The sequence below is a fragment of the Armigeres subalbatus genome, chromosome 2 (genome assembly GCF_024139115.2).
Source record: "Armigeres subalbatus isolate Guangzhou_Male chromosome 2, GZ_Asu_2, whole genome shotgun sequence".
Classification (NCBI taxonomy): domain Eukaryota; kingdom Metazoa; phylum Arthropoda; class Insecta; order Diptera; family Culicidae; genus Armigeres; species Armigeres subalbatus.
The window spans coordinates 402,792,878-402,806,360 of record NC_085140.1 but is presented as its reverse complement, the minus strand read 5'-3'; the positions used below and the strand labels follow the sequence as shown (position 1 = coordinate 402,806,360).

Below are 13,483 nucleotides of genomic sequence, written 5' to 3'. Positions count from 1 at the left end.
TTATATCGACAGATGCTGAGATGAAACACAATCTATTCTAGCCAGAACCTACACTGTTCTTACCGCCTCCTAATATTCGCACCAACGAGAGAAGCCATGCCGCGAACTTTTTTCGATCAGAACGCGTACAAGTGACCTGGATTATTGTTGGTCAGACGCACAGAGGACACGATAGGGCATTTGGGTAGGACCAGTTTTATGTTTGTTTTTGTTTTGTTTTTTTTTTGTCACATTTATGCGTAGGCACTCATATGGGCAGCATCCACCAGGGTGACATTACACAAAAACTGAGAAGTGAATGGCAAGGCTTGTACTCGCCTCAGGGGAGTTGTATTTTGCCGGATGATAAAGCTTAACATGCTACCTACCACCAATCGGTTCGATGCCAGAAATGGTGGCGCTCTCGAAACGTCCGTAGCTGATCGTAATTGATTCATTGGACTACATTTTAATTACGAGCAAGTGAACGTGTGCCTCTATTTAACAAGTTCTATGGTTTAGGTTATTAGGTTTTATTCTTTGATGTAGATATAGAAATAAGATAAAAATCCAACTTTCAACAAACATTGTCATTCAAATTCCATAATTACATACAATCGTAATTATAATCGTATTATATAGGATACTCACCATGTTATACGTAGCACAAAAATATTGTAAAGAATGTTAAGATATAGAGTATAGCCAACAATATTTTTTAAATTGCTTTGTTCGATTATTGTAGATTTTTTCAAACTTTAGGTTGTCGTATGGATATGTTGCAGTTGTGATGTTGATGATATCATTCCAAACATCAAATTAACTTGGGTTATAACCACGTTACTTCTTCTGCTATTTTCAAATAGTGATTGAAGTGCACTCATATAATTAGATCTCTAAAATAACAATCTTCAGAGTTGAACCACCATACAATTTACTAGAATTAATACATTAAAAATATGAACGAAAATGTGATTCATTGAAATTAGTTTCTTTTCTTCTAATTTTGTAATAACCAATGGAAATGATGGAGACCCATGGTCGCCCTTGTCCAAACATCGAAGTGTCTATACATAAAACAATAAAAGAGAGCGAGAATCTTTCGCCAGTTGGTTTAGCGACATTCTCAAATCATCGAAAATATTGCGAGCACACTTTCGCATGTTGAGATTTCAGACGAGAGTTCAAAATAATGCAGCATAAACACCTCCCCATACCAAGATCAGCCAGCAGCCCGTCCATGGGTGTCCATTCGGTATGCTCCATTCACTTTCGGTGCCAGTAAATGCATAAACAGCAGCGCGAGAGGGAGAATAGGTGGTTTCGCAAACAAGCTGACAGAAAATCAAACACACGCTCGGAGCCAGTACCGGAGAGCCGGAGAGCAGATTTTCCTCCAAAGTAGAATCACATCGTCATCATAGGTTCTAAGGGGCTGGTTGCCACCGACCAGCCTTATTGTGTTTTTTCATTCGCTGTCTAGTGCTACGGTTTTTCCGTTTTTGCTCCGGGTGCGGAGAAAAAAAAAAGTTTGGAAAGATCTTAAAGAAGACATAATCGTGCAGTTTTTCCTCTGATTAGGGGAAAGATCGAAAAGAAGGAAGCATCTTAATATTCGTTATTCGTTATTAAAGGCTATTAAAGGTTGTGTGCTTCATTGCAAATATTAGCGTACAGTGAAATTGTCTAATTACGAGTGTAAAATTTTTGTCTTACGCTATTAGTTATAGAAACAAAAGTAAATGTTTGTCACATGTGTGAATCAAGTTAAGTGAATGAAGAATTACCGAAACTAATGTTGATGAAAGAACCTTCAGTGAATATCAGTGATGCAAAAACACCAATCGCCACTTCACTTTGGATCGAAGCTCTAATTTAATTAACGTAAGAAAAATCGGACATACGATAGCATGGAAAACCTATTCTTCTCTTTGCTTCCTTCCCCATCTAATTCAGTGAAAAAATGGGGGAAAATCGACCCCCAACCGTGACAAAGTACTTACGGGCTACCGAACCAGATGTCGTGGTACATGCCTTCTAATCAAGTATCTAATTAGACGTTTGACGATAGCCACCACTTTGGGTGATCTGATAAATGATAGGCCATTAACCATACCACAGATCGTCATTTGATGGAGCCCAGTAAGAGATGGTGACCCACCTGTAAAAGACCGACACGAGGAAATCTCTTGAATGCCTGATAAACCTAAATACATATATGTGTGCGTGTGGCTGGATGGATAAAATAGATCTGGAAACAGTGTTCTTTTTACCGGGAAATTGTTTGCATTGACTTCCAGGAAGGATTGTTTGATGGAGATTTTAGGGATCCCAGACAGGGTTGCGTTTGGGGATTCAATTTACTGAACGTGGATAAGTCATCGATTTGTCTTTGCATGAGCAACAGTTGATTTGTATTGAAATGATGCCTTTCCCTTTTCATTAAAAAGGTTGATGGAAAAGCATATTTCAAAGATTTATATTGATACAAGGCCCTTTATTCTATTCATTTTTTTGTTACATTCATTCAAATACATCAATTATTACCATGTGCTTCGTATTTCATAACTAATTCTTTGACCACTGATTGACTTTCAGTCTACTTTCAAGCATGAAACATGCGTTAAACAAAAATTTATCTGGGCAAATATGTGTACACTGTAGGACCACGATATTTCGTCACCGGCAGCAAATTAAATGTTAAAAAGAGCTCACAATGATTTATGCAATTATGGGTTTACTAGCTCCAGGATAAAGCAAGAAAAAAATATGAAAAATCAACAAACTTACGGTACAATGTCTCAAATGATATACAAAAAATGGAATCCATCATTATGGTATTATAAAAGGCTTCTATTTTGAAACAACATAATGAATGATGCAACCTTCATCATTAGATACTTACTTCAATCTATTTCCATTTGAGCCGTATCATGACTCCAAAAGATCTAACCTTGAATTTGTACAGCCTCGGTGACATTGCTGTTGGCTGCACAACCTTGCTACGAACGATACGAGTTTGACGACACATAGCGAGCGTAGGCTAAGCTGAGACAAGAGTATATGTAGAAAATGCTATCCATGAGAAACTGCGTCGCTGTAACGAAAAATGAGACCTGTTGATGATAGCCATGTGGTAGGGCCAAGTACTATCATTATAATCACACTGCTGCTGCTATTGTTGATGGCAGCTGTTATCATTATTATTTTCGTGAAATTACAAAGCTTTTTTGCACAGAAAAATACTATCCGGCATCTCCCGAGCAGGAGAAATTACCTCAATAATACCTCATTCTGGAGGACCAACTTGCGTTATACTTTGTTACACTAAAAGGTGAGGGAGGGATGGGTACCACCTAATGTAACGCACAACGTGAATAAAAATTTATTTGATTTTTTAAAATCACTAATTGAAGTAATCGCTGACATGTCTTGATTCAAGACTATGAATACTAGAGTGGGGCGTCATGGTCATTTTTTCAAATCAATGGTTTTTTGAAGCCATTCTGGGTCCTGAACAACTGTGCAGAATTTGGGACCGATAGGTTGCTTCCTCGCTTTCCGCATCGCGTTTGAAGTTTGTATGGAAATTAGTATGGGAGAACGCATATTTTTGCATTTCTACTACTAGAGGTTGCAGTTCATCGCAAACCAAGTGGCACATTACGTTAAAGTATAACCCAAAGGATGCCGAAAAACTTTGCTGAAGAAGGCACGTTGCTGGAACGTCCACGAAAAAAGTTATGACGCTTCGAAGATTGAGTGTTCAAACCATATGTAAAAAATCATTTATTCTGCCAGCACTGCCGAACTACGTGGAGCAATATTTTAACTATGTGTTATTTCAAAATTATTGATTTTATAGGACTTTGGAGCTAATGGGAGATATTCAGAATGATTTCACAAAGTAAAAATTCCGACTAGAAGGAAAATGGGGTTTGCCCTCTGACAATTACAGGTTGTCCGGCAGTGCTGGCAGAAACATTGATTTTTTGCATATGGTTTAAACAATAAATTTTCGAAACGTAATAACATTTTTTGTAGGCCTTCCAACTGCGTACCTTCTTCGGCAAAGTCTTTCGGCATCTTCCAGGCTATATGCTAACGTATTGAGTCACGTGATTGATGATAAATTGAAGCTGCTATGAGCAAAAATGTTAAAAAGTACGTTTTCCCATACTAATCTCCATGTAAAATTAAAACGCGATGCGGCATGCGAGGTCGCAACCAATCGAGCCCATATTTTGCACAATTGATTGGGGTCCCAAAACGATTCAGAAAAACCTTGATCTCACTTGATCGGACGAAGTTTGCGTTTTTCCATACAACTATGCCCCACTCTAATGAATACGCATCAACCTACCCTCTTCACCACCATACTACCCAAAATTATCTCATGCTAGTCTTTGTAGTTTTTAATGTTTTATCTCAGAGCAGGCTATTTTCATGTAGGTATTTTAATATTGAAAATTCTAAATGACAGCGAGCTTTCAGCTCAACCACTTTATTCTTCTTTTTTTTTTTTTTGTTAAATATCTTGGCTGTGCATATGCACAGCACATGTTTCGAAATGGACAAATTAATATAAAAACTTGCGAAAAAGAATCCACCTGTCTTGGAGGGACTCGAACCCTCAACCTCCTACTCTCTACATAGGCGTGATAACTCCTACACAACAAGACCACTTAAAGGTCACGTTTGCGGAAAAGCCATCAGAAACCGAGTACCCATCTCCACCGCGGTTAGCTCTCTTTTTTGCAAATTGAATATCTTTCGGATGCTTGATTTGTTCAATCTCCACATGTGCTTTACTGTTGTATATCCACAGGCAAGCGAGTGCACATTGTTTATTAAACGAGAGGATCGCACTCTATGCCCCCAACAACGGGCTGGGCGGACTGGCAGACTGGCGGACTGGTATAGAATGCGAATCAATCGCACTCTGCTGTGCCAAAGGCTTGGCCAAAGCACTGTTCCGTTGACCTATACTGATAAAAATCATAGGACTTTTACCAGTTCTCTTGTTGTTAAGTCCTTTTTCGATTCTTCTACATATTATTGGTATTACATCACCCCGCAGCTTGGTGATCATTCAGCACTCCCACAGTTACCCGAGTAGACAAAAATAGCTCAATAATATCAAATGTTGACAAGATAGCAAAATCAGATATAGATATCAGATATTTTTTTTTCTTTTTTTTTTTTTTTTTTTTTTCACCTAAACAAAGAATTAAAAAAAAATAAAAAAACAGATATTGACATGATTTATATAATAGACTAAAATATCATGAGGAGGTTAAGTTATGCTATTTGTAACAAGTGATCAATTAATCAATATCATGTGGCATTCTTCTTCTTCTTCTTCTTCTTTTTCTCCTTACTGGCATTACATCCCCCACTGGGACATTGCCGGCTCGCTGCTTAGTGTTCATTCATCAATTCCACAGTTATTAACCGCGAGGTTTCTAAGCCAAGTCACCATTTTAGCAATCGTATATCATGTCTGTTATCTGTGGTAATATGGTCGAAAGTATATACCCGTTTGGCCAAACAACATGTATGGCCAAATGGCATTTCTGCCAAACGACCATTTCGACCGTGTGTCCATTTCGTCCATTTTCCAAAATTGTCGGCCAGATGAGTTTTGGCCAATGGTTTGTTCGGCCAAATGACATATTCGGCCAAACACCTTTCGGCCTTGTGTCTAACGACCAAATGGCCCTACCTGTCGTTTGGCCGAGAGTCATTCGACGAAAAGCCATTTATTCAAATAACAGGTAAGGCCAAAAGTCATCTAGCCAAATTCCATTAGGCCGAACTAAACGTTTGTCGGAAACGATTAGGTCGAAAATGGTTTGACCGAAAATTACATTTAAAGGAAAGCGACAAACAGCCGAAAGATTCATTCTGCCGTATTGGTAATTTGACCGAAAAAGTTGTTTGCCCTAACAATTTATTTGGCTGAAAACGTCATTTGGCCGAAAAAATCATTTGACCGACTTTTGGTCGATCATTTGGTCGAAAATGCCGTTTGGTAGAAAGAGTCATTTGGCCCGAACAAACATTTCACCCAAACGGCATTTTTTGCTAAATGAACTATTCAGCTAAACGGCTTTTTTGGCAAAATGACCAATTCAGCCGAACGACACTTTCGGTCGAATGCCCATTTCGGCCAAACTACCCATTCGGCCAATTAGGCTATTCAGCCAAAGGAACTGTTCAACCGTTCAACTAAAATACATTTTCGGTCAAATAATTTTAGACTAGATGGGCTTCAGCCAAATCTAGTATATTAGGCCAAACAACTTTCGGGCAAAAAGTTTTCTGGCAAACGCTCTTCTCCGTTCAAAAATTTTATTTCAACGATATGTTTTTTGGATTACAACTGGAAAATGCTTGAAATGTTTAATGATGGCATTGTCTGAAGCTCTAACGAAATGTTCTATAGGGATCTATCGGAAAATTCTGCGGACTTTTTCAAATTTAAATCGGCGTGGAAAATTATAAACCACCGGCGCGTCAAATTTAAAACGGTAACAAATGTCGGCAGCGGCGGCGTGCCAAAAACTGTCGGCGGCGGCGGCGTGACGCGTGACTGTACTTATAATATTTCGGAGGAGTTCTCAAGGAAATTGTGAAGGAGTTCTTGAAACATTATTTCTTGGAGGAATTTTTAAACAAATTTCTGGAGAATTAATTTCAAGGATTATGATGAACGACTTTCCGGGAGAATCCTTGAAGAAATTTCTGGACGAGTTCCCAGAGTAGTGCGCAAGATTTTCTAGATCTAGATTTTGCAATTTAATTTCCATAAAAAGTACTTCAAGAATTCCCGGACATTTTTTCAGTAGAATTCCCGAGAGGCGGGTGTAGTGGAATTTCGTATGAATTCAAAAAAAATATCTAAACAATCGTTTTGTAGAGTATGTGAAGTAATTTATGAAATGTTCTTGGAGGAGTTTTTGGAGGAATTCCAGAGAGAATTTTAGGAGCAATTCTTTGAGTAATAATTTAAAAAGTTACAGGACTTTTCGAGGATTTCCTGAGCAAATATTCTGAAGCATTCATATAGGAACTTCCGATGCAGTTCCTGAACATTTTTTTGAAGGATTCACTGGAAGAATTTCTGAAGGCACCTCAGTAGAAATTCCTGGAGGAATTCTTGGAGGAAATTCCGAACGAATTCCAAGAGGAATTTCCAGACGAATTCTTGAAGAAACTACTGAAGGAACTCCTGGAGGAACTTCTGGAGGAATCCCTGGAAGAACTTCTGGAGGAACTCTTGAGGAACATTCAGAGAAACACCTGGAGGAACTTCCGGAGAAATTCCTGAAGGAACTCCTGGAGGATCTTCCGGAGAATCGCCTGGAGGAACTTTCGCAGGATCTTCCGGAGGAACTCCTGGAAAAACTTCCGGAGGAACTTCAGACGGAACTCCTAGAGGAATTTCCGGAGAAACTCCTAGAGGAACATTCAGAAGAACGCCTGGAGGATATTCCGAAGGAACTCATGGAGAAACTTCCGGAGGAACTTCTGGAGGAACTTCCGAAGAAACTCCCGGAGGAACTTCCAGAGAAACTCCTGGAAGATCTTCTGGAGGACCACCAGAAGGAACTTCCACAGGGGTTCTTTGAGGGCCTTCCGGAGGAATTCCTGAAGAAACCTTCAGAGAAATTTCTGGAGTAATCTCCAGAGGAATTCCTGGAGGAACTTCCTAATAAATTCCTGGATGATCTACCAAAGTAATTTCTGGAGGAAGTTCCGGAGGAATTCCTGGATGAACGTCCGGAGGATTTCTTGGAGGAACTGCCGGAGGAATTCCTGGATGAAGTTCTAAAAAAAATCCTGGAGAAACTACCGGAGAAACTTGCGGAGGAATTTCCGGAGCAATTTCCGGAGCAATTTCCGGAGGAATTCCTGGAGGAACTTCCGGAGGCATGCCAGGAGGAACTACTGGAGGAACTTGCGGAGAAATTCCTAGAGGAACTTGCGGAGGAATTCCTGGAGGAACTTGCAGAGGAATTCCTGGAGGAACTTGCGAAGGAATCTCTGTGGAGGAATTCCTGGAGCAACTTTCGGATAAATTCCTGGAGAAAATACATGGAAGAACTTCCGGAGGAATTCCTGGAAGAATCTCCTGATGAATTCCTGGAGGAACCCTGGATGTATCTCAGGAGAAATTTTTGGAGAAACTTTTGGAGAAATTCTTGGAGGAACTACCAGAGGAAATCTTAGAAAAACTACTGGAGGAATTCCTAAGGAACTTTCTGAGGATTTGCTGGAGAAACTCCTGAAAGAATTTTCGAAGGAATTCTGGGAGTTACTTCCGGTGTAATTCCTGGAGAACCTTCCGGAAGAATTCCTGAAGGAACCTTCGGAGGAATTCCTGGAGTAACCTTCGGAGAAATTCTTGGAGGTACTTCCGAAAGAATTCCTGGATGATCTATCAGAGGAATTTCTGGAGGAAGTTCAGGAGAAATTCCTGGATAAACTTCCGGAGGAATTCCTGGAGTAACCTCCGGAGAAATTCTTGGAGGTACTTCCGCAAGAGTTCCTGGATGATCTATCAGAGAAATTTTTGGACGAACTTCCGGAAGAATTCCTGGATGAAGTCTTGCAGGAAGTTCTAAAGGAATTCCGGGATGAAATTTCTGGAGTAATTACCGGAGGATTTTGGGGAGAAAATACAGGAGGAACTTGCGTAGGAATTCCTGGAAGAAATTGCGGAGGAATCTCTGTGAAGGAACTTGGGCAGGAATTCCTGGAGGAATTTGCGGAGGAATTCTCGAAGGAACTTTCGGAGGAATTCCTGGAGGTGCTTTCGAAGGATTCCTGAAGGAACCACCGGAGAAGTTCTTGGAGAAAATTTTGGAGAAATTCTTTTTCGAGGAACTTTCAGAGAAATTCCTGAAGGAAATTTTGGAGATATTCTTGGAGGAACCTTCGAAGAAATTCCGGAAAGAACTTCAGGGGGAAATCCTTTAGAGGAACTTATGAATAATTCTTGGTGGAACTACCAGAGAAAATCTTGGAAGAACTACTGGAGGAACTTTCTAAGGATTTGCTGGAGGAACTCCTGAAGGAATTCCAGGAGGAGCTTTCGGAGGAATTCCTGGAGGAACTTCTGGAGGAATTCCTGGAGGAACTTCCAGAGGAATTGCTGTAAAAACTTCCTTTGGAACTCATGCAGTAACTTCTAAAGGAATTCATGGAGGAACTTCCGGAGGAATTCCTGGTGGAACTTTCGGAAGAATTCTTGGAAGAACTTACGAGGGAACTCCTGGAAGTTTCCAAAGAATTCCGCAGATTTTTAAGCAAAAAATTAGCCCACGCCGACCCACGCCGCCGCCGATCCTCAATGGCGTGACGGCGCACGCCACCGCCACTGGCTGAACATGATCTATCACGCCGACTAGTTGTCGCCGTCGCAACGATAAAATCGCTTAGGTCTGGGGTAAGGGTATATCCCGTTAGGCATAGATACTTCAGGCATTAGGACATTACGCATAAGTACGTTAAGCAGGGGCCCTCCTTAGCCGTGCGGTAAGACGCGCGGCTACAAAGCAACACCATGCTGAGAGTGGCTGGGTTCGATTCCCGATGCCGGTCTAGGCAATTTTCGGATTGGAAATTGTCTCGACTTCCCTGGGCATAAAAGTATCATCGTGTTAGCCTCATGATATACGAATGCAAAAATGGTAACTTGGCTTAGAAACCTCGCAGTTAATAACTGTGGAAGTGCTTAATGAACACTAAGCTGCGAGGCGGCTCTGTCCCAATGTGGGGATGTAATGCCAATAAGAAGAAGAAGACGTTAAGCATAATGGATGTTAGGCATAATGGACGTTAGTCATAAATTGACCGAATTGAGAGCAAACGCACTGTTCCAATTTGGACACTGCGTCTCTTTGCCTCCATGATTGCATCTAAAGGATCTTTGAAAATACTCATCTTTGTCAAAAAATGAATTTCTTTCAATGTAATTTATTATTACGTTTTTCCAAACAAATACTAGCGCCTTCTAAATAGTAGCAGTGGTAGTAGCCGTCCCTTGCACTAAATTTACAGCTATACTAAGTGCAGATAAACAAGCAAATAAGCATTAGTATATTAGAATGACAATCAAACCTCCCCACGGACGGTTGGTCTTGTTCTTCCTTTTCATTTCTGGCATTACATACCTAGCAAATGGTTGTCGCTCCATAGCTTCACGATCATTGTTGTCTATATAAATACTAATTGCTATGTTTTCAAACTCTCTATATATCCTTCCGAAAGGTATTCACCAAACCAGGACTGAATGTATATCTCAAGTATGGTTTGATTCGTACTTCTTACCTCTGAGTCACGGAAGGCCCCTTGTTTGGCCTTGATTATAACTTCAGAATGGGAAAGGTTTTACATTCGAGAGTACAATATGAGACATAGTAGGGTTGTGGCAGGATTACTCCTACTGTTGGGAAAAAGTTTTTCGTCGACATGAAACACGCCCGCAAGATACTTTTGCTTGAACAATTTTATAGAAAAACTTCATCAGAACAGGTCTTTATAAGCATCAACCTCAACCAAAGCAAAGTCATCGGTTCCGCTAGATGTTTTGTCCAGTACAATAATCGCGGTTGCATTGTTCAAAGCGATGGCTGTGATGTGTGAGAAATTTATTTACTACATTTTCCACTGACAGGATGAATGAATGTGATGAGATTTGTGTTATCAGCGTGTAATTAGTCGAGCATTTTTCTACGGAAGAAGACAATGTGAGCTATGAATATAAATCATCTTGATGGTCTCTCTGGTTTACCATTACAACTATTCCAGAAACATTGATTGCAGTTTTGTGCTACAGTAACAAAACTAATGGAACATTAATTTGTATACCTATTACGAATATCACAGGCTTTTATGACATATTACCATTTTTGCATTTTACCCATGACATTTTTGCCATATTACCATATCAATTTATTTTCATTGATATAACGCCAAGTACAATCAGGGGAAATTTTCACCATTCTGCTTGATTCATAGCTAAACGTCGCTACCAAATCTATTTATCTTGCTCGATATTATCATTTATGCAACATAGCTTAAACAGAATTAAACTGTTATTTATACATTTCTTAAAAGGAAGATCAGTGCGTTGCCAAATTTTAAGCATGTGTGATAATAGAAACCCCTCCACCCTATCCTACAACAGTGCTGACGAGCGCGTACGTATAAAAAAGTACTCCACCCACGCCAATTAGCAACTCATGCAAACATAAACCCGTATTTATAGCACTCTCATTGTCCAGAATCTGGTTTATCGCAAACAACGGGATGCTATCGTTGTTTCGAATCACCGAAGAAATTTGGTTAGATCATAACCCAGCCGTGGAGGGCCTGGTCGGTCGGTCTAGCCAACCGAAACCTGTATCCATCTTCGTCGAGATTACAGCAGAACAATTTCGACGTCATTTCACAAACCACATCTGACAACTGTGTCGCATCAAATTCATAATTGTACACGCGGGTCCGAAATTGGTCCACACGCACGACCGTTTAAGTTTTGTCGTTTAATCCACTTTATCTGGCGACGCGAGAAGAGGTAGACATGAAACACAATCAGACACATCACATCCGCGCAGTTGGACCTCCAATCCGAAATAATTTGCACCGAGATAAACGGAAGGCGTATAAATTCTGTTATCATGGGACATTAAAATGAGATCTGTTTTTCGTCTTTGAACGAACCTTGACATTGTCGCGAACCTTACCCAGATGAATGAATCGCAGTAGAAAACTGTCTTCATAGCATTTTGGTGAACTTTCGTGAATCGATTTCATGTCCATAATAATAATTATAAACGACAATGGCCATTTTGTTCTATGGAAAACAACTTTTCAGGGTATGGGTTTTGGAGTAGAAGTCTTCTGGATTTTTTTTGTTGTGTCACGGATTCTTTAGCCCCGAAATGCCGAGACAATAGTAATCTCGTTCATAGTACTCGCTCTAAGTAAGTCGTTTAATTTTTAATGATCTCAGGCTTTTATCAAAAAGGATTAGAACGACTTTCTTTCAATCTTGTAACAGCCATGCTACATCGCTAGATTATTTTTCGCTATAATGGCCAAACATTATATCTGTGAGGAAGTGCAATGTTTTGCTGACGCAACAGAAAAAGCAATATAAAAGATACACGCATGCTTACATCGCTGGGGAAACCGAACGTTGCAAATAATATTAAAAATTTGTGTTTTGTTTCGCGCCGCTTCCGATTTTTCCTTTTTTACATTTAGTGGATGGTGTCTTCCGTGATGGGATTCCGATGTCCTCAACTAAAAGCCAGACGAGTGGCTTAAGCGGCGATGCGACCGATGAGTCGTTTTAATCCCTTTTCCACGATTGGAGACTCCGAGTCCATCCAACTGGGAGCTGCTATTCGTCTTCTTGACTCGGTTGACCTCCGAGCAGTTTGCTCAATGTTGATAAAGAGAAACACACTATGATGACAAATACCATCCATTTCGGATAGCTATGCAGTCCTACGTCACCTTTGGGTGTAACCCGATTGGGCTACTCCTTTGAGTTTTATTTAGGGTAAAACGACCTATTATGGAGGGGTTAAGCACCGTGTAAAAACAAAATTGATTACAAAAATTCTTCAAAAATTACCTGTAGGTCGATTTCCACATTATAGTAGTTGAATAGGATGCTCGTAATCTATAGTTTCGTAAAAATTACGTCCATTGTGCTGAACTTATGTTGTTTTGTTTTTATCACAATAAAAACAAACTACCGCAATAATAGGACGCAGTTGCCTATCGTTGCGATATTTTTTGAAGGTCAGTCCTATTGTTGCGGTATTGCTTGTAATTCTTATGGAGAGCGATACCGCAACAATAGGACCTCAGCACTACCGCAATAATAGGCTCAAAGGATTCAAATTTTTAACGAAAAATGCTGATTTTTCATCATTTTGAACGGAATTTTGTCAAACAAAAGCTGTTCTAGTGGTTAATCCGAAGAGTTTTAGCGTACCAACAATTGTTTTCAATGGTATTATATCCCGAATGGACTACTTTAACACTACCGCAACATTAGGGCATACCACAACGATAGGACGTTTTACCCTACGTGGATCCCTTTTACGCGATTTTTACCCGGATTTCGGGGTTTACCGACTGAAAACCGACTCCAGTTAGTAAGAATATTTATGCATAATTATTTACTGTTGAAAACTTGATAACAATCGGTTTCGGCAAATCAACCAATCACATAAGCATAAATCAATCCCAAACATATACGTCAAATTAATACAACTTACACAGATAAAAATATGTTGTGATTTTAAATGTATTTTCATGCACATATTTGGAGCATGCAAATAAACGTAACATTCAATCGATCTCGCTATTATTTTAAATCGAAATAAATTTAAACGGTGCTTGCTTGTAAAATTCAATCAAATTTAATTGAATATCGAATGTTAATTCGTTTGATGCGATGGGCTTTAATTTTACA

At 39.7% G+C, this 13,483-nt stretch overlaps 1 protein-coding gene across 1 annotated transcript in view; it reads left to right on the top strand.

Moving 5' to 3' along the window:
- Positions 1-1,450: 1,450 nt before the first annotated feature.
- The window catches only part of LOC134213320 (electroneutral sodium bicarbonate exchanger 1), a 171,861-nt gene continuing 159,828 nt past the window's right edge, over positions 1,451-13,483 (top strand). The window contains exon 1 of the mRNA XM_062692286.1: positions 1,451-1,863. The gene's annotated coding sequence lies outside the window, so the exon portion shown is untranslated. The remainder of the gene's footprint in view (positions 1,864-13,483) is intronic.